Raw genomic sequence first — 21,205 nt, 5'->3', positions numbered from 1 at the left:
GAAGTATTTGATGCTTTTTATGTTTTGTAAATGATATTTTGAAAAATTTCATTTTCTAATTGTTTCTTCCTAATATATAGAAATATAATTTATAATATTTGACTAATGACCTTGTATCCTGTGATTTTACATTTACTTTATTTTTTTTTAATTTTATTTTATTTAACTTTACAATATTGTATAGGTTTTGCCATATATCAAAATGAATCTGCCACAGGTATACACGTGTTCCCCATCCTGAACCCTCCTCCCTCCTCCCTCCCCATACCATCCCTCTGGGTCATCCCAGTGCACCAGCCCCAAGCATCCAGTATCGTGCATCGAACCTGGACTGGCGACTCGTTTCATATATGATATTATACATATTTCAATGCCATTCTCCCAAATCATCCCACCCTCTCCCTCTCCCACAGAGTCCAAAAGACTGTTCTATGCATCAGTGTCTCTTTTGCTATCTTGTATACAGGGTTATTGTTTCCATCTTTCTAAATTCCATATATATGCGTTAGTATACTGTATTGGTGTTTTTCTTTCTGGCTTACTTCACTCTGTATAATAGGCTCCAGTTTCATCCACCTAAAAATATGTAACGCTTCATGAATTTGCGTTTCATCCTTGTGCAGGGGCCATGCTAATCTTCTCTGTATCGTTCCAATTTTAGTATATGTGCTGCTGAAGCGAGCACTACGTTTACTTTAATAGTTATAGGTTCTTTTGGATTTTTTATGTACACAGTCACGTGACAAAAGATGATTTTACTTCCTCCTTTTTCATTTTCTTAACCTTATTTCACAGGATAGGATTTGCAGAGAGTCTAAATAACTTGCATAAGTTTACACAGTTAGTAAGAGCCAAGATTAAAACTCATGTCAGCCTGTTTTCAGAACACCGTGGAATGAGTGAGGGTGTATTAAAATTTTTGTTGCTGTCATTGCTAGAAAAAGAAGTTTGGGTCATACTTATTCAAGATGGTCTTGAATATAAGGTATAGAATTTGAATTGTATTCTGTAGGTGATTAAAGATTAAGTGTTTTCAAGTGGGAAAGAAATAGTAGTGGTGATTTTAGTCTTGTTGTGTGTAGTGTGGTTTGATGGGAACCCCGCATTTTTGATTCATTCATTTCAGAATCACTTACTGAGCATGTATTATGTTTTAATAATTGTTATAGGTACTGAAGAAATAAGGATGAAGATAATCTTTTGCTTAGAGTAGTAGAGATTTTCAGTGATGGAGAAAAGAATTTTAGTGCAATCTCTTAGCCATGCTGCAAAGACAGCTCTATGATCTTGGATAAATTAATTTCCTGGAACCTCGTTATTTTCATACATAAAATAAGAATAATAATACACATAATGCCTACTTTGATGAGAAATAAAAATATATGTAGTACGCTTGACCTGTATCAGACACATTTATGGTACCTATAATATTTAAGGGATTTGGAGAGCGCATACAATAAGAATGAAATACCTAGCCAAACAATTGATTTTTTCAATAATCAAATGTCAGTTAGTTTTAACTGATCCCCTCCTTCAGTGATTACATATTAAATATAATGAATGATACATTTTTTGTTCTTATAATTTGAACACTGGGATAACTGTGCTATGCACAGATCTAGTCAACATAATAATACTCTATTCATGTAAAGAACTTGAGAGTTAACAAATCACATTTATTTATACCATTTTGTTTGAGTCTTCCAATAATCATACAGATGAGGAAACTGATATATTTATCCACATGGTAAGAAGCAAAGCCCAGTTCATATGTTTTCCTATCTTTAATAGCTCTTCGTACCACACTATATTCAGTTCAGTTCAGTAGCTCAGTCGTGCCCAACTCTTTGCAACACCATGGATTGCAGCACACCAGGCCTTCCTGTCCATCACCAACTCTGGAGTTTACTCAAACTCATGTCCATTGAGTCAGTGATGCCATCCAATCATCATCTGTAATATAGTGTAATATGGTGTACCACACCATGTTCAGTTCAGTTCAGCTCAGTCGCTCAGTCATGTCTGACTCTTTGCGACCCCGAGAATCGCAGCACGCCAGGCCTCCCTGTCCATCACCAACTTCTGGAGTTCACTCAAACTCATGTGCATCCAGTCGGTGATGCCATCCAGCCATCTCATCCTCTGTCGTCCCCTTCTCCTCCTGCCCCCAATCCCTCCCAGCATCAGGGTCTTTTCCAATGAGTCAACTCTTCGCATGAGGTGGCCAAAATATTGGAGTTTCAGCTTTAGCATCAGTCCTTCCAATGAACACCCAGGACTGATCTCCTTTAGGATGGACTGGTTGGATCTCCTTGCAGTCCAAGGAACTCTCAAGAGTCTTCTCCAACACCACGGTTCAAAAGCATCAATTCTTTGGAGCTCGTATTACCTCTCATTATATCATGAAGCATGCTAGTAGTAATAATACAAAAATCACAATGAATCTTCCAATTTTTATATAGCTTATCTATGAAGGAAGTGAGTAATTTGAAGTTGAATGAGGAAGAGAAGGCAGACAATATAGAATTTCTTGTTCTGTAGTATTCACATTGTTCTGATTTTCTTAGGTGTATTGTTAACTATATAAATTATCATTTTTCTTTATTACTTTAAGTTGCATTTGTGATTTGGCTGACATTTCTTTTTTCTGTATCTACTTGCCTCATCTATCTATGGTGTGTTGTTTCTGCTTCTACTAAATTTCAATAATTTCCTTCCCCTTTCTGATTTGCACCCACATTTTTTTCCTTATTGGGTTGTTCTCTGTTGGTAATATATCCAGTTCCTATATCTTTGCTTTCATTTTTTTCTTTGACTGAATAACTAAGTCAATTTATTTACTTTTCTTCCTTTTCATGTTACCTTATCACACAATAATTCACCAATAATTATGGCTGGTTTTACTAAACCAATTATTCTGAGGTCTTATAGAAATCTAAGTTCTTTGAAAATACTGAAAACATTTTTCATAAATATGTTTTAAGAGCAAGGTATTGGAGGGTGAGTTGGGGAAATGAACATGAAGATTGATCAGATAATGTCATTTACATTTTATAGATTCACATAAACAGTTAACATTAAATAAGTTAGGAGCTGTAGCATGTAAAAACAAGAATAAGACATGGGTCCGGAAGAGCTTACGATCTAGTGAAAGAGAAAGACAAATATATAAACAACTGCAGTACAAGACAGAATACTGTTATAACTATGGCGTGAAGTGTTGAGGGAGCCCAGAGGCTGTACTAGAGAGTAGAAGTTATAGGATTCCTCAAGGTTGGAAGCAACTGATTAGCAGCTAGAGATGGAACTCATTATGCTATGCTGTCAGGTTTTTTTGTTTATTTTTGTAGAAACAGTCAGGCATCTTAGAGTAAGTTTTATTGAGTAATATGGAAATACAATGGGGAATCATTTATTTGCACAGATATCATGGGTGGTTTTTGAGAGTGTGAAATCTGCTCCAGAGGATGATGAATTCTGGACCTCTGCCAGAAAAAGGGAACGCTAGAAAGCCAGAAGGAGAATCTTTCCTTTATCACAACTCAGAGTTGAGGGTGAGGACAAGAAAGGAAATGGGAAGCCAGCAATGTGACAGACCTCAGGTGATTACTACCTCATTATAGGAATACACTGGACAAGTATTTGTAGAAGAACACAGGTCATAAAAAAACCCCTTCCATTTCCATTTCTTCCCCAGTTTTTTGAGAACTTTGGGATTTCAAGAAGTCTAATTCTGTTTGCCATGTAATTAAAATAATCTATAAAAATGTATGAAATTAATACATGGTGAATGCAAACATTTCAAACATTATAGTGTGAATTACTATTATATATATATTACTACTATATATATAATAGTGAATTACTATTCCACTACACACCCACTCATACTCTCCAGTGCTAACAATTTGTTAGCACTTGGAAATATTTTCTACCATAGTCAAACACACACACATACATACATACATACATATTTTTCTTTCTCCAAAGAAAATGTGGTACTCCCACAAATTTGAGGTTGAAGTCACCATTAAAAGTGTGGGCTCTGGATTCGGATAGAACCTGGTTCAAATCCTCTCCAACTTCCTGGCTCTATGACCCTACTTCTTTAAACTTCATTTTTTGTGTGAAGGATAAAAATGGTATTACTTTGTAAGGCTTGAGAATCAAAATCTAGAAATCACTTAGTCCAGTGACTGAACACATAAGTATGTGTTCAATAAACACTGTTATTATCCATGGCAAATGACCTTTCTCATTTTAAGACTAAAAATAAGGAAATTTGCTCAACAAATGTTCATTTTCTTTTTTTTTTTTCTGACCAAGTGTATCTGGGTTGGGAAGAACTTGCTTTTCCAAGGCAGAAAGCTGATCCGAGTGAGTTTTACAAGGGTTTTCTCTGAATCTTCAGTGCAACTCTCCCGCGTCCCCCCAACATCACTTTCTGTCTAGAAAGTGGACTTTTCAATAAAAAAACTTTTGTGACTCAGGTCGTGACGAGAATGCTCAACCAGGTCAGGCTATTTACACTGTCTGCACTTTTGCTTTATCATGCAACTGCTGGGTGGCACCCTTTTAAGCTCGCCTCGCACGGTCGCGCCCCTCCATCCCCTCTTCAGAGGCGACCGCCAAGAAGAAGCCAATTCTCTTAGAAGCCGGGGGAGAACTGATGGACAACGGGCGCCTCCAGGGCGCAGCAGCAGACGCGGGCGTGCGAGGTGCGCCCTAGGGGTGCCGGCTGCTGCTCCAGGGGCGCAGGCAGAGCGCCGACGGGTGGCTCCTCCTGGGGCGAATCTGGCACTGCGTTCTCCCCATCTTCGTGCGGGGGCATCTGCCTGGCCGTCTGCAACCTCAAGATCCCACTGCCTCCACTCTGCAGCCCCGGCCGGTCCCATAGTCTCGCTTTTTTGGCACTTGCCCTTTGCCCTCCCATGGAGTCATCTGTTTACTCTCCCCTCGCTTCCAGTCACCCATAGGTCACCCTCCCTGCTACCACCGTCACCCATTTTGTCCTCTCTCCCTTCTCTCTTCACCTCTCCCCGGGTCGTCTTCTTAAGAGGACTGCGCCGACGGAGATGCTACAGAGTCCGCGGCCAGGGTCGGCTCCTGGGAGAACCCTCCGTCCACCTTTGCCCCCTCCCCGGGGGCGCGGGACGCAAGTTTCCGCCCCGTCCTTTCCCCAGTGACAGGACTCGGCTGCGGCCACGGCCCGGGAGGCGGAGGGAGGGACTGCCTGACTCCCGAGCCCCCTCCCCTGATCGCGAGCTCGCGCGGTCTGTGTGTCTCTAGGCAAGTGCGGAGACGCGGAGGAGGAGGAGGAGGTGGAGGAGGAGGAGGGAGTTGGGGGAGGATCTCCATTGAAATAAACAACCAGGCAGCAGTTATTAACACGGGAACATGGCGGCCGCAGCCTCAGCCACGGCTTCGGCGGCGAAGGTCAGCGCCGACGGCAGCCGGCACCTGACGGCGTGACCGACCCGAGCCGGTAACCGCTCCTTCCCTGGGGGCCGCGAGGGCGGGCTGGAGGCGGGCGGCGGGCGGCGGACAGGCGGGGGGCGCCGCGTCCCCACCCCCCGGCCGCGATCGCCCTTCCTGCGCCGAGCCGGGTAGAGCCGCGCGCCGCCGAGAGGGCTGTTTTGTGTGCGGGGAACCGCTGCCCCGGTGCGCGGAAAACGGGAGTTGCAACCCCGGAGAGGCGCCGTGAAGCTGGGGAGTTGGGACTTGGCGGGGGGGGGGGTGGGGAGGGGTGGGGAGGGCGGGAAGCGGCGGGGAGACGCGGAGTCCCTGGGAGAGAAAGGAGGCGCTCCAGCGCTTTGCGAGAGCTCGGGAGACGAGTCCCGGAGCGCGAGGCGGGCGGAGGCTGCAGCCCGCGGCGCCGGCCAAGAGGTGAGAGCCGAGGCGCGGCGGAGGCCGGGGGCGCGGGCGCGGCCCCCGCCGGCGGAGCCCCGGCGCCCGGCGCCCCTGCCCGGTGCGGGTCGGCGGGGAGCGCTTCTCCTGCGCCCTCGGGGGGCGCGAGGCAGAGAGACGGGAAGGTGAAGCCCGAGAAGGTGCATTCTTTCATGGAAACGCGGAGCGACTGCAGCGCAGGGTGGGAGCCGGGCGAGGGGTGGCAGGACTCGGGAAGTGCTCGGGGGTGTGTGAAGGTGAAACGCCTTGTCAGGGGCGGCCGGCGGGGTGAGACATCGGGAGAAGAGAGGATCCGCGGCCCGGCGGCCGGGCCCGGCCCGTGTCAGCGCCGGGGGCTGGGGGCGAGGGGCGCCGCGCGCCGACGGGAAGGAGCTGCGGCGGGCGGGGCGGGCGGCGCGCTCGGGCCGAGCAGGCCGGGCCGCGGTGGGGGCGGGGAGCCGGGGGGCCGGAGCGCGGCGGCGCCGAGCCGGGCTCGCCCCTGACTTAACTTTCTGGGTGCGGGCGTGTGTGCAGGAGGCGCGCAGGGGCCGGGGCTGGGGGCGGGAGGCGGGCCGGGAGGTTCCGGGTTGGCTCGCCAGCGCCCCCTCTTCGCTCCCCCATCTCCCCGCCCCTGAAGGGACAGGCCCTCAGGGCCCCAGGCGGGAAGCGGGAGGGGCCCTCCCAGCCAGCTCGCGACGGTCACGCCCCGGGCCCGGGGACACTGCTCTCTCGGGCCTCTGGGGGCTGCTGGGGGAGGGGGCCGGGGGTCGTCGCGGCGCGCCGGCGCTCACCGCCCCCCGCCCCTCCGGGGAGTCCCGGAGGCGCCTCTTCCGAGATCGGGGGTGGGTCGGTCCCTGGTTAGCTGGTCCCTCCCTCTTCTCCCTCCCTCTAGTGGTTTCCGGGGCCTGCGGGACCGAGGGGCGGGAATCAAGGACCCGAGCGTCCTGCACCGGCTCTGAGCGGGACCGGGCCTAACGCCGTCCGGGTCTGTCACTCGTAGGGGAAACTTTCCCAAACCGGGGACCGAGCCTGAACATCCTCCTCCGTCACCTCGTCCTCTAATCCCACTCCCACTCCACCTCCTCCACTGCCTTCCCCTCCCACCGACCCGAATCTCGCTGCGTGTGACTGATGGGGCAGTGAGCCAGTCGAAGGCGGGGAATTGACCTGCCGGGTGTCGGTAAGCCAATCGCGGGGACCGGAGGAAGGAAGGGGGCGGGGCTTCTTCCGGACCAGTTGGAGCGGAGTTGCAGGCGGGGCGGGGGAGTCATGGAGACGCCAAGAGCTATCCACTCTTGTACATCCTTGGTCACCCACTTCTAGATCTGTGGGGTAGTGTCACTTACAGGGGCTCCGACCCGGGGAGGCACGCAGATTGCACGAGATACTGTATTGCTTTGGTACCACCAGAGACGTTGTCCTAGATACAACGAAGTCTAAAGGCACTTAGGATGTGGCAGTAACTGTCCGAGGCCCGTTTCTAAAATGGCATATATTGTAGTGATCGCGTTCCGAACCTCAGCGCTCGGTTTACGTGCTAACGATCCTAGGAGTTATCTGTTTACCTCTGTCTCAGTTTCACATAGCTACTCCAGCGTGGAGACAATGAAATTTGAAAGGCTGCTCTGAAAACGAAGGCATCGGAAAAGCTTCACGTCAATTGATTATTGGGAGTGTTAAGCATCATTGTTTGTAATGGCTTCACTGGTTCCTTGATTAATTAGAGGGCCAGTTTCCAAAGTGCACTTGGAAGTTCGGCGTTGGGATGACATTAAAAAAAAAAAGTTGTAGTTTATGGTATGCATTTTTATTTTTTTCTCTTGAGTAAACAATATGAAGTTAGGAACCAAAGCATCACTGTTTGCAACCTAAAGCGTTGATATTTAAGGAGCAAGCCAGTCAGAGAATATTTGTCTACAGAAAAAAAGTGAATAAATGTAGGTTGCCAGATTACTCCCACACAAAAGATTCTCAAAAATAAATTAGTTTGCTTAAACACTAGTGAATGGTTCAGTGTGTGGGTACTTTTTTGGTGTTTGCAAGGTTAGGACACATCTTTGGTTATTTTACACTGTTGGGTGCAGTCTAGTGACTTACACAACTCTAACTTTTCAGAATGGGAGGATAGGTCTTTGGTTCTTTGTAAAGATCATAGATTGCTCTGCAGGAATAGCAGTCTTTTAAAAAGACGGCAGCTGCTGCTGCTATGCTTTGTGTGTGTGTGTGTGTGTGTGTGTGCGCGTGTGCGTGTGTGCTCTTGTGCTACTCTTTGTTGGGGAGGTTAGTGCACACTGACAGCAGCAAGACTCCTTTTCCCAACTGGAATTTGTAGAATCTTTGGGAGTTCAAAAGATGAGTAATGTTAACTTGAGAATGCATCTATTCATTTTGTGATGAGTATCCCATGAATTTAATCTTGAGACTTTTTTTTCTTTTTGAGGCATTTTATGTGCATGATTACTTATGCATACTGCTTTCTCAGGCTTTTAATAATTTGGTGTTACTAAGGAAGATTTGAGGGGTCTTTTTAGGGGATTTAGGGTTTTTAGGGAACAGTGTTTACCACACTTTATCGATGTCCTCTGTGTAATAGACCGTTTTCAGATTCATAATGTGAATTCCCAATCCATTATAATTGTAAGTGTTCATGAAGACAAAAATTAATCGCATTTTGTTGTAGCCCTTGAGGTGTTGTTTTAGTGATACAGTGGTAAAAACTGTGACTATAAAACAAACATTTAGCTGCCAGAAGTAGGGAGAATTATAAATTAAACAACATTCAGAATTTGACAGCATGCAAAACTGCCCCGTCATTAGTTAATTTAGTTCCTGAAGGCCACTCTGACGTGTGCCTTTTGTATGCTCAAGAGCAACACATTATTTTACTCCTTCTCCACAATAATCCTTGAGACTGTTTTCAGATTCTTAGTGGCAGTGAGTAGCAAGTCCCCTAATGCCTGGCTAGGGGAAAAAAAAATCCTCTCAAGCATATGGAGACATCTAGAAAAAGATGTGCGTCGTCAGCTGTGATTCCATTGTGTGCTCGCAGACTGGAGCTGAGCCTTCCTCCTCCTGGGAATTTCAGTCTTAACAGAGGAGTTGTAGATGTTAGGATACTGAAGCAGAGGATAGAAAAAGAGCTCACCAATTACGAATTTAATATTTGTTAGATAGATTAGCTCTGATTTTAATCCTTCATTGGTTACATATCATTTACATGACTTTTGCTCAGTGTTAGAGGAGTGTTTTATGAGCAAGCTAAAATGTCAGGATCAGAGGGGAACTTGGGCTGCAGTGTGAGGCCGTAAAGGGGCAGTGCTCCTTGGTTGGCTTTATCTTTAGATACATCTTTTTTTTTAATTTATTTTTAATCTGCAGATAATTGCTTTACAACATTTTGTTGGTTTCTGCCATACATCAACATAATCAGCCATAGATGTACACATGTCCCCTCTGTCTTGAACCTCCCTCTAGTTAAATCTTATTAAAGCTTTGCGCACGTTAGAAACAAGGACCAATGAGCAGTTCTTTAATTATATACCCTATATTTAAGGATTCAGTACCATAGCTGTTTCATATCACACCCAGTTGAAAAGGTGACCCATTAAATCGACAGCTTGGATTTTTTAGAAAAAAATGTGTTGTATTGGATTTTAAAAGGGTGCTCTTTAAACAATTTTTCTAGAAGTTAGTTTTCTGAAATGCACAGTGTATCTTTATTTGATATTTTGACCATTTGTTATGATTGGTATTATATTTAAATGCATGATTAGTGCTTTGCTATTTTTATGGCAAAACCACTTTTGAAGTCATTACTCATTTTTCAGTATTTTGTGTTTATAGTTTTGGTCATTTATGTTATTGCATGCTGTATCAATTTTAAATGAAGAGAATAGGAGGGAGAGTGTAAGTCAGTTGCTTTAAGGTGTTGATCTTTTATTACAGTAAATCATAAAATGAGCAGTGAATCAGGATCTTTCCTGCAATGAAATAATCAGACTGTTTACAAACTAATAATGAAAACCATTTAAGAAAAAACAGAACAAACCCCTTACTCAGTTTTTTAATACACTTTCACATGTCGAGCTAATTTTACCTCTAAACGCCTTGTTTTTTCAACAAAAACAATTTTAGCATTTGTGTTTATTTCCTTTTTTGTTTTTACAGGCTTGCAGAAGGGTTTATGAATTCCTAACTGTAGAAAGAATATTATGTCATATTACTTTTTAAAGTCTATTAAAAGTGATGTCTGGAAAAGCCGTGCAATATGGATTTAGTGTCATAGGCCCTCAATTCAGATAGTATAAAGACAATATATACTTTATGGATTCTAGATAGTAATTTCTAAACAGAAGTGAGAATCTGACTTTTGTGGATACTTTAGAAACTTGTGTAGTTTACCTTGCTGTTATAAAACTGAGGCAAGGGTGATTATGGAGAAGAGTGGAAATCAAAGATTGTGCTATGAGGGTATTTGAAATTAAATAACTACATGGTCTGCAGATAGATTATAACACTCTTGGCTCTTACAGCAAAGATTTTATGTACTTATCCTATGAAATGTACATCAGTGACCATATTCCTGGCTTCCAGCGGCTGTGATTACATAATGCAATTGTGGAAACATCGACTCTAGGACAGTTTTAAGTTGGTTCCCTATTTGTAAACTTCTAGAGATGTATTAATGGCACCCCACTCCAGTACTCTTGCCTGGAAAATCCCATGGACAGAGGAGCCTGGTGGGCTGTGGTCCATGGGGTCGCTAGCAGTCGGACATGACTGAGCGACTTCACTTTCACTTTTCGCTTTCATGCATTGGAGAAGGAAATGGCAACCCACTCCAGTGTTCTTGCCTGGAGAGTCCCGGGGATGGCGGAGCCGGGTGGGCTGCTGTCTCTGGGGTCGCACAGAGTCAGACACGACTGAAGTGACTTAGCAGAGATGTATTAAACAAGCAGGGAACCTATGGAAGTATTTGACTTACTTACTTTTGGACATAGACAATTTTAAGGAAGAAAGAGGGGAGGTGCTGATAGGTAGACCTTATTAGCAATAATTAAATAGTTATTAATAGTCAAAGGTTCTGAAGAAAAAAAACTTTTACTTTGAGTGTCAGTTGACAGGTGCACATGAAGAGTTGAAGTTAGCCTGTCAGTTCTGGCAGAATTTATGTTTTTTAGGCAGTCAATTATGAACTATTAAGAGTTCCTGATGGAGTTCCCCATGGCCAACTTAACTCTCATTTTGGGCTTTTTAGATCTTGTTATTGCATTCCTGCCTCATTTAACCATTATTTTGTTCATTTACTCATGTTATTTGATGAGTTTTAAGTGTCCCAGCTTTGGTAGTTTACTGCCAGAATCCTCTGATTAAAGGGGGAACACTCAGTGGGTGATGATTTTTTTATTTTTTGTGGGGGAGGGGCTGTGAAGGGACGTGTCCACTCTGATGTTCGATTTGCTTTCAAACTAAAGATCTGCTCTTCTTTTAATGTGTAATTTTAATTATATAACAGAGTCAGATAATTCTGCTTTAATTTGAGTTCAGGTTTTTTCCCCCCCTGAAAATAGGATTATAATGTTTATAGTAAAAAGATTGTTAAATGTCCCCTTGACTGATTAGCTTATGAAGAAATAGATTTCCTTTAATAAAGGTATGAATATTTATAATTAGTTTTATTTCTCCTGAAATCATATTGTGTGTGGTCAGCGTGACGATCTGTAGTTGGGTAGAGGTGACAGGGCAGGCAGTGACCTCTTATTTCTGTGGATTGTTTGTGTCTTGTTGCTGCTTTGAAGAGTAATAAATCCTGGGTCTTACCACCCTAGTTTTCTAAAGGGTGGAAAGTCTCCCTTGCACAGCCTTTCACAGGTATTCTGCTGTGGTGGTCAGTTTTTCTAAACGTAACTCACTCTTGCTCTTGGCCAAAACATCTGTATTGGCAGAGCAGCAACAGAAGTGATGATAGCATCTCTCACTGAGTGCCATCAACCTGCTAGGGGCTCTCTGAGGCATGCTGCCTTATTTCATTCTTGCCCACATCCTGTGAAGTAGAAGTTACCCTCAGTTTCCAGGAGATGAAGTTTGAAGGGGAGTAAGTCGCTGTGCCTCTGAGCAAAACTTTGGGGAAAAATGAACCTTGACCAACAAGTGGGGAAGCACTATAAATTTCAGAGGGGATGGTGAGTCCAAGAACATCTTCCTATTAAGGATCTAATAAAGCGATGTTTGCAGGTTTTTGTAAGACTCCCAGTCTGGTGGTTTAGTTTGTAAAAAGGATGAATAGGTTTGAATAGACCCAGTCCTGCAAATTCTGTAGGCTTGTAGCTCTCCCACAGAGAAGGCAATGGCACCCCACTCCAGTACTCTTGCCTAGAAAATCCCGTGGACGGAGGAGCCTGGAAAGCTGTAGTCCATGGGGTCGCTGAGGGTTGGACATGACTGAGCGACTTCACTTTCACTTTTCAGTTTCATGCATTGGAGAAGGAAATGGCAACCCACTCCAGTGTTCTTGCCTGGAAAATCCCAGGGACGGGGGAGCCTGGTGGGCTGCCATCTATGGGGTCGCACAGAGTCGGACAGTAGCAGCAGTAGCTCTCCCAAACCCTTGCCTCCAGGCAGGCCTACACCTGGCCGGATACTTACCTTAAGACCTACAGAGAGTCTCCAGATTTTTTAGTCATCAGCCCAGTATTTAACAGGTCCTAAATTGCAGGATTCTTTCTTGTCTTTTAATTTTCAAAAAATACGAATGGAAATGGATGAAGTGAAAAACAGGTAACCTTTAACTGAGCGCTCACTTAAAACCTGGTGCTTTTCTACTCCTGTCTGGCTCTCACTGGAACGCAGCGAGGGAGGCGCTCTTGTCGCTCCGCTTTCACAGTTCAGGAAGTGGAGGCACAAAGCTGTCAGATAACCTGCTAGAGGTCACACAGCCCGAGTGCTGGAGAGGAATTTGAACCCAGGCCAGCGCTGCCCCTTAGCCCTGCCTCCCTGACAAGTGAGCTGGCCAGCTACACCTCCTTGTAGCCTCACGTGGATGTGTGCCATCCAGTCCTTGTGGAAAGCACGGATCAGTCATTCCCCACGAGGGAAAGGGACAGGGGTGGGGATGTATTTTGTAAAGGCACACTCAGGTCCCATATTGTTTCTCACAATAAGAAGCTCAGAAAATCAACTTGAGAAAACTTGAATGTGGGGGAGAGGCAGAAAAGAGACGGAGAGAACCTTTTAGGGGGTAGAGGTTTTGGACGGATGAAACACTGGTATTTCTGTAACATATATTTAATCGTAGCACGTTTAGCTGTTAGCTGGTGGTTTGTGTGATGCATGTTTGGCAGATTTTTTGCAACCCATGTAGCACGGGTGACTCGGTGTTGCGACATTGTAGTCCCCAAAGGCGGCTGATAATATATTCAGTCATCTGACTTGTGCTCTGCTATTTGTGGAATTCTTCTGTCTGCTCAATTGTTTTCAGGGAGCCAGGAGAGCATTCAGGGAACTCTTCACCTGTGCACGTGTGGGGATCAGCAGGCACTGCTTTCAGTGTTCTAGCTGCCATTCTGAAGCCCTCTTGTCAGAGATGAACACATAACGTGTGGTATTTTCTATTACTCATTTAGTGAATCCTCAGGAAATGTGATCCCACATCTCCCAAGGCTTAATTTGCACAGTGTGACAGGGTCCTAGGAGTTCCCGTTGTTTCTGGCTGACCTTTGTCCCTGGAAGTGGGGTGGGGGGGGAGAGAAAGTGTTAGTCGCTCAGTTGTGTCCTACTCTTTGTGACCTCATGGGCTACTTTGTGACCCCATGGATTGCAGCCCATCAGGCTCCTCTGTCCATGGAATTCTCCAGGCAAGAATACTGGAGTGGGGTGCCATTCCCTTCTCCAGGGGATCTTCCCGACTTAGGGATCGAACCTTGGTCTCCCGTGTTACAGGTGAATTCTTTACCATTTGAGCCACCAGGGAATCCCCTCGCCCCTGGAAGCCCCGATCTCAATGAGGATGGGCTTTTCTAGCAGGCTGTTCCCACCTGCAAAATAGTCCAGGAATCACACAGGAAATGATTTCCCTTGCCTTTGGTGGTCCAGTACAATTGGTACTGGTTATAAGTTGGAAATACTAAGGGGCTTCCCTGGTGGTTCAGACAGTAAACAATTCACTTGCCAATGCAAGAGACACAGGAGATGAGGGCTTTGATCCCTGAGTTGGGAAGATCCTCTGGAGGAGGCATGGCAACCCGTTCCAGTAATCTTGCCCGGAGAATTCCATGGACAGAGGAGCCTGGCAGGCTACAGTCCATACGGTTGCACAGAGTTGGACACAACTGAGCGACTAACACTTTCACTTGGAAATATTAAAGATGATTTAAGATTGGTGAAAATTTCATCAGATTCCTAGAGTCTTAGGAATGCCCGCCTCTCTGGAGTTTCTGGTAGTGTGTTGTATTTTCAATTTCTGTAATTCTTTTCTGAGATTCAGTGTATCGTGCTCTTGTTGCTTTTCAAGTAACATATGTATGACTATCTTGATTCCTTAAGATTTTTCTATAAAAGTGTGATATAGAAATATTTTCCATTAAGAAGTGTCATTTTATTGTATTCTAGCACCAACAGAGTCTTTTCTTAGATAAACAAATAGTAAGTATAAGTCAGAGCTTCCCAGGTGGCTCAGTAGTAAATAATCTGCCTACCAATGCAGAATACATGGGTTTGATCCCTGGGTTGGGAAGATCCCCTGGAGAAGGAAATGGCAACCCCCTCAAGTATTCTTGCCTGGGAAATCCCATGGACAGCAGAGCCTGGGAGGCTATAGTCCATGGCATCGCACAAGAGTCAAACATGACTATTTATCTATTAAACACCAACAACAGGAATAAGTAAAACGTAGTGAATTTATATAAAGATTATTTAAATAATAATCTTTATGTAAATAAAGTTATATAAAGATCTGTTTATGCTGTACTACCTTGTATTTTAAGCAAGAGGTGTGTACAGTTAAGAGTTTAATAAAGGCTGTAAGCTGTTAAGTATAATGTAAGAAAATGATACTCATTGTGTTCTGAGCATATTGACAGTGGCAACTGACAGTGACAAAAGTCAACAAAATGCCTGGACACCGAAGGGCATTAGAAAAGAAAACCAGAGCATTCTCCTCTGCTGGGTGAAGCACACGCACATCGTAAAACCGCATTCTCATGATCATGGATGATCTCATCATAATAGTAAATTTCTTACTTTGAGAAGAAGCATTCAGGAGGAGAGAGCCGGGAGGTGGAGGGAAGCCCAGGTTTGTGGGCTCGAGAGGCAAGTGAAGGTGGGTCGGGATGGAGCTGGCAGGGGCCATCTGGCTTGGCCCTGCGTGCAGGCCGCCTGGTGAGCTGAGTCTCTGCTAGGAGAGGCTCTCCACCACTCCCTCCTCTCTCATGGTCACTGGAGATAGGCCCTGACCCTGTGGTGGAGAGGGAAAGGCAGAGGAGGGAGAGCCGGTGACAGGTGAAATGGGTGAGTCCCAGTCCCATCCAGGTCCCAGCACTCACCTGTACAATCGCTGTCTGCATCCGGATCTCACAGCAGGAGCTGGGCGGGTGCAGAGTGTTCCGATGAGCTGCAGTCTTAATCCTGGACCCGGACAGCAGTGCCAAAGGCCGGCTCCCTCCAGGTACCCCTCAGCCCTGCGGCCCTTCTGCCCTGATACTCTGGGTTACCACACGGAGCACTTGGGAGACTTTCTTCCCCTCTACAGGTGAGAAGTGAGGGGCCCACTCCACCCAAGAGCAGGCAAAGACCAGGTAGGGCCAAGGGAAAGCCTTCTGGGGCTTGTGATTTTCATAGGCTGAGTTCCTGTGTTCACCTGGCCTGGTGCTCAGAGGAGTGAGGGAAGCCAGGGCCTCACACCAGAGGAACAGAGAGGGTTTCCTGGTCACAGAGGCCCTCTTCATTCCCTTCCCCAGAAAGGGAATTTCCCAGTGAAGGTCAGATGTCTCCAGAAGCCTCACCCCGGCTTTCTGGGCCTGCCTCAGTGGTCCACAGATGTTTATCTACTTGGAGAAAGGGATTGAGTGTGTAACGGGAAAAAAGGCAAGGAAAGGCATTTGGAAGGAAGCTGGAGGTGGCCTTCAGAGGAATTGCTCATTTAATTGAGGCTAAAAAGGGTTAGAACCACGCAGGTGGAAAATACCAATGCAAAAGAGTAGTCTTGCCTGAAATCTGTAAATTAATGAAAGCCTGGTGGCCCAGATGGTAAAGAATCTGGCTGCAATGCAGGAGACCCAGGTTTGATCCCTGGGTCAGGAAGATCCCCTGGAGAAGGGAATGGCAACCCACTCCAGTATTCTTGCCTGGAGAATCCCATGGACAGAGGAGTCTGGCAGGGTACAGTCCATGGAGTTGCACAGACAACTGAGCCACTAATGCTTTCTGCATAGAGGAATGGCACAGTAACAAGTCCATGCCCTTGGAGCTTGAGAGATTTTTCAAGGATGGACTGTTTAGTTTATCAGCTTGATCAAACTGAGTAGTCAACTTACAATACTTGTTACTTTAAGTGGAACCAGACTCCTTAATAACACACTTTTTGGTGAAGGTTTAGATAAATAAGTGAAGGGCCATAACATGTTAATAAAGCAAATTAGATGTTTTGATAGATATTAAACTTGTTTAATATCAAAGAGAGAAACCATCAAATAAAATGGTTTGACAAATCTGGCTTAAAATTTGTTTGTTGTGTTATATGCTGCTGCTGCTGCTGCTGCTGCTGCTGCTAAGTCACTTCAGTTGTGTCCGACTCTGTGCGACCCCATAGATGGCAGCCCACCAGGCTCCTCTGTCCCTGGGATTCTCCAGGCAAGAATACTGGAGTGGGTTGCCATTTCCTTCTCCAATGCATGCATGCATGCTAAGTCACTTCAGTCATGTCCGACTCTGTGCAACCCTACGGACAGCAGCCCTGTGCAACCCTATGGACAGCAGCCCTCCAGGCTCCTCTGTCCATGGGATTTTCTAGGCAAGAATACTGGAGTGGGTTGCCGTTTCCTTCTCCAGTTGTGTTCTATAAATATGCTTACATGATCATGTGCACTGGCTTGCTGTCTGAAAGAAAGAGGTACAACAGGGAATGGTACCTGTTTTCTTACTGGTTTGCTACAATTGGGAGACATAGTAAGGACAGAGTGTGTGTGTGTGTGTCTATGTATACACATGTATTTTTTTTTTTCATTCATTTCGCCTCTCTCACACAGTATACAGAACAGCTTAAAATCATTCATTTTTAAACTGTGTTTTGGGCTGATTTAATAAATTCACCTTTTGTGCTGTAAGTCATTAATAGACTGATCCTTGTATAAGTTCCCAATCACCATAGAATGACATTTCCAGACACTGTCTAGATGGGTCTACCACAAAGCTGTGTCCCTGTATTTCTACTCTTTATATGAACCTTTGTACCTGTTAGTCTGTTCTTTCTTGGCCTCCTCTGAACACGTTGACCATGCAAGCTCTTGTTTTTGGCTGTGTGGCTTGCAGGATTGAGTTCCCCAACCAGGGATTGAACCCCTGTTCTCGGCATTGAAAGCACAGAGTCCTAACCACTGACTGCCAGAGATTTCCTGAGGAAGCAGTTCTTTTGATATAAAACTCAATTTGTTGGGAGTTTATGATTGACCTTAGTTCATAGCAGAGTGTACAATCAGAACAAAAAGACAGACGGAGTCCAACAATATTCAAAGGTTATTAGTCAATTGCTTATTGCATTGATTATAGATTTTATATAGAAAATTCTATAGAAAAAGAAGGAAGTCCACTTCAAGTCAGAAATAATAAAGACAAAGTTTTGGTTTTGTTGCCTCAGTAAAACTGAACATTTTCCATATCAGACTTACTGACTTCTCCCCTGCAGAGTGTTTTGACGCTATGATGAGAAGAGGGATTGATAATCTCAGTTTATAGTGGAAAGAGGACAGCAAAGGTAAAGAAGACTTTGGGGGAACTTGGTAGTTCTGGAAAGGTGATAGACCAAAACCAAACACAAAGTATAGGGCTGTTACTTAAACACTTGCGTGGAAGAAGTGATAGGAGAATGAAAGCATCACTTGAAGGGTTGATGTCTCAGTAGATAAATAATGAAATTCTACAACTGTTCAAAGAGCAAAACCCTTACAGACCACACATTAGTATATACTTGTGACAATACCTATAAAAATGTTCTCAACTTTCTTCCCAAATCTCTACTTCAACAGTAATTTTTTTGCTTTGTGAGATCATTTTACTTGCAGAAGAAGTCAGAAGGCTATCTACCTGTCATCTATTCAGATTCTGTCAGCAGCCAATATTATATTAAGCAGTAGAAACAATCTCCAAGCTCAGTGAAAACGCAAGGCGGTGCTTTGGGACGTGTGCAGTGTCGTGTGTCTCTTTTTCCCTTAGCTCCTACAATGCTTCCATAATGTGGTAGAACAAGTGGCTAAATAACAGCTATTTCAGTGTTGTGTAATGCTTTTCCTTTCCCTCTTTCTCCAATTTGTCTGTGTGTGTGTATGTGTGTGTATTGCATGAACTATTTGGAAGTAAGTTATAAATGACCCTTTGTCCAGAAAGCATGTTGCCATAAAATAAAGGCATTACCTTGGGTAATCACACAAAATAACAACCATTAAACCTAACAAAACCCTTTTTAAAGCCTAAGAAAACTCATATCATCAAGTATCAACTATTTCAGTTATCCCAGTTTTCTCCAAATTGTCTGTTACAGCTTTGGGTTTCAAACCAGGATCTAATGAAGCTCCCCCTTTACATTTGGTTCAGTTGAGTTGCTCAGTCGTGTCCAATTCTTCGCGACCCCATGGACTTCAGCACACCAGGCTTGCCTGTCCGTCACCAACTCCCAGAGCCTACTCAAACTCATGTCCATTGAGTCAATGATGCCATCCAACCATCTCATCCTCTGTCATCCCCTTCTCATCCCGCCTTCAATCTTTCAGGGTCTTCAATCTTTCAGGAAAAGACTCATTAGGGTCTTTTCCAGTGAGTCAGTTCTTCACATCAGGTGGCCATAGTATTGGAGTTTCAGCTTCAGCATCAGTCCTTCCAATGAATATTCAGGCCTGATTGCCTGTAGGATTGACTGGTCGTATCTCCTTGCAGTCCAAGGGACTCTCAAGAGTCTTTTCCAGATCCGCAATTCAAAAGCATCACTTCTTCAGCACTCAGCTTTCTTTATGGTCCAACTCTCACATCCATACATAACTACTGGAAACACCATAGCTTTGACTAGACAGACCTTTGTTGGCAAAGTAATGTCTCTACTTTTTAATATGCTGTCTAGGTTGGTCATAGCTTTTCTTCAAGCAGCAAGCGTCTTTTGATTTCATGGCTGCAGTCACCATCTGCAGTGATTTTGGAGCCCCCCAAAATAAAGTCTGTCACTATTTCCATTGTTTCGCCTATCTATTTGTCATGAAGTGATGGGACTGGAATGCGTGATCTTAGTTTTCTGAATATTGAGTTTTAAGCCAACTTTTTCACTCTTTCACTTTCATCAAGAGGCTCTTTAGTTCTTTTTCGCTTTCTGCTATAAGGGTGGCATCATCTGCACATCTGAGGTTATTGATATTTCTCCCAGCAATCTTGATCCCAGCTTGTGCTTCATCCAGCCCGGCATTTCTCATGATGTCCTCTGGATATAGGTTAAATAAGCAGGGTGACAATATACAGCCTTGACATACTCCTTTCCCGATTTGGAAATTTGGTTCAGTAATTTCTGTTAATACTCAACAGTTCTCCTAGTTTTTGTTTGTTGGTTTTGTGGGTTTTTTAGATGCTGTTTTTTTTTTTTTTTTTTTTTTAGCAGTTATTCTTTTAAATTAAACTTTTTAATTGTGGGGAAATATGTGTAAAATTTACCATCTTACCCATTTTTTTAGTGTACAGTTTAGTAAGGTTAAGTGCCTTCATATTGTTGTGCAACCAATCTTTTCATTGTTTAGACTTCAGTTTTTCAAGTAGGGCTAAGAAATTAACTTTTTAAATATATTGATGGATTTGATAGAGCTGAAGAAGCACATAAATACTAAGAACTTCCTGCTTAAAATATTGACACCTTGGGATGTTTTCTCAGCACACCCCTTCTGAAGTCTCTGTAGGTTTGAACCTAGCCATACTTTCTACAGACACGTCACAGGGAGATTCATACAACTGATGCTGTGAGGGGAGCAGGCACAGAGGGGATGCCTGCCTACGGGAACACTTACCGTCTGAGAATTTGAGGACTTCTTTCCTCCTAGGAAGTTGTAGATTTCTGTTTTAGGCACAGGAGGGGGTTGAGATTGAGACATTAATTTTTTAGCACACTTGGCTATTAAATAGAAAGCTTGTATACCAAGCACTTCTTTGGAGTAACATCATAGAGAGGACAACTTCCTGGGGTTTTGAAGTATGGCAGTTTAGGAGACATGTAAGAGATGCCAAGTGGGAAGGAAAGTAGGATTGGATATAGGCCTTTGTATTTAACAGATTCAGGCAATTTTAAGGGGACTAGAATTTAAATGACTGATTTTTGGATTTTTTTTTTTTTTTGCAAGACTTTTCTGAAATGTCTTACAGACATACTGGGTGATATCCTCATTTCTGGCATTTTGTGAGTCCCGTGCTGTGTTCAGTTGCTCAGTCGTGTCCTGCTCTTTGTGGCCCCATGGACTGTAGTCCGCCAGGCTCCTCTGTCCATGGAGTTTCCCGGGCAAGAATACTGGAGTGGGTTGCCGTTTCCTATTTCAGGGGATCTTCTCGACCCAGGGATTAAACTCGTGTCTCTTGTGTCCCCTGCGTTGGCGGGTGGATTCTTTACCACTAGTGCTACCTGGTATGGTACTGCTTAAGAAAAGAATGTTGGCCTTTGAAACATTGTAAATCAACTATACTTCAATTAATAAAAAAAATAATTCATTAGCATGGTTTAAAAGAAATATATTCATGAATATCTTTGCTCAAGCTTGCAGAAGGTGCTTGAAGAGCTTATTAAAATAAACTAAATTAAAAACAAAAAATGTTGGCCTGTTGGAGAGGGTTGAACAGACAGTATTGTGGTGTGTTTTTCAGTGGATTTGTAACATGGTAGCAGTTTGGGTCAACTGGCAGGAAAGTACTTTAGAGTTCTGAAATGTAACCAAACAGTAGGGACATTAAGGACTGAGGGGACAGAGGTGGGGGCAAAATTAATAATAAAGTCATATTACTGTAAAATAGTGGCTATACAAAACTTTCAGAAAATGAGGTCTCATGTGTCTATTTTTTCTGCTTCTGGTTTTTATTCCTTTGAGCACCTCAA

General features: G+C 44.3%; 1 protein-coding gene and 1 non-coding gene across 5 annotated transcripts in view; one reads left to right on the top strand and one right to left on the bottom strand.

The window, feature by feature from the left end:
* Window positions 1-578: 578 nt before the first annotated feature.
* Window positions 579-685, bottom strand: LOC139187031 (U6 spliceosomal RNA). The gene has a single exon (XR_011570733.1). It is a non-coding gene; the product is annotated as a U6 spliceosomal RNA (small nuclear RNA).
* Window positions 686-5,347: 4,662 nt separating this feature from the next.
* The window catches only part of NCOA2 (nuclear receptor coactivator 2), a 285,118-nt gene continuing 269,260 nt past the window's right edge, over window positions 5,348-21,205 (top strand). For 2 of the 4 annotated variants that reach the window (XM_070802655.1, XM_070802649.1), the window contains exon 1: window positions 5,348-5,485. The gene's annotated coding sequence lies outside the window, so the exon portion shown is untranslated. Of the gene's footprint in view, window positions 5,486-5,777; window positions 5,887-6,453; window positions 7,067-21,205 lie in introns of those variants that run through there. The other 2 variants (XM_070802653.1, XM_070802652.1) reach the window with 2 other exon arrangements.

Source organism: Bos indicus, chromosome 14, assembly GCF_029378745.1.
Source record: "Bos indicus isolate NIAB-ARS_2022 breed Sahiwal x Tharparkar chromosome 14, NIAB-ARS_B.indTharparkar_mat_pri_1.0, whole genome shotgun sequence".
Taxonomy (NCBI): Eukaryota; Metazoa; Chordata; class Mammalia; order Artiodactyla; family Bovidae; genus Bos; species Bos indicus.
The sequence above is the reverse complement of the archived record's forward strand: the minus strand, read 5'-3'. Positions and strand labels throughout refer to the sequence as shown.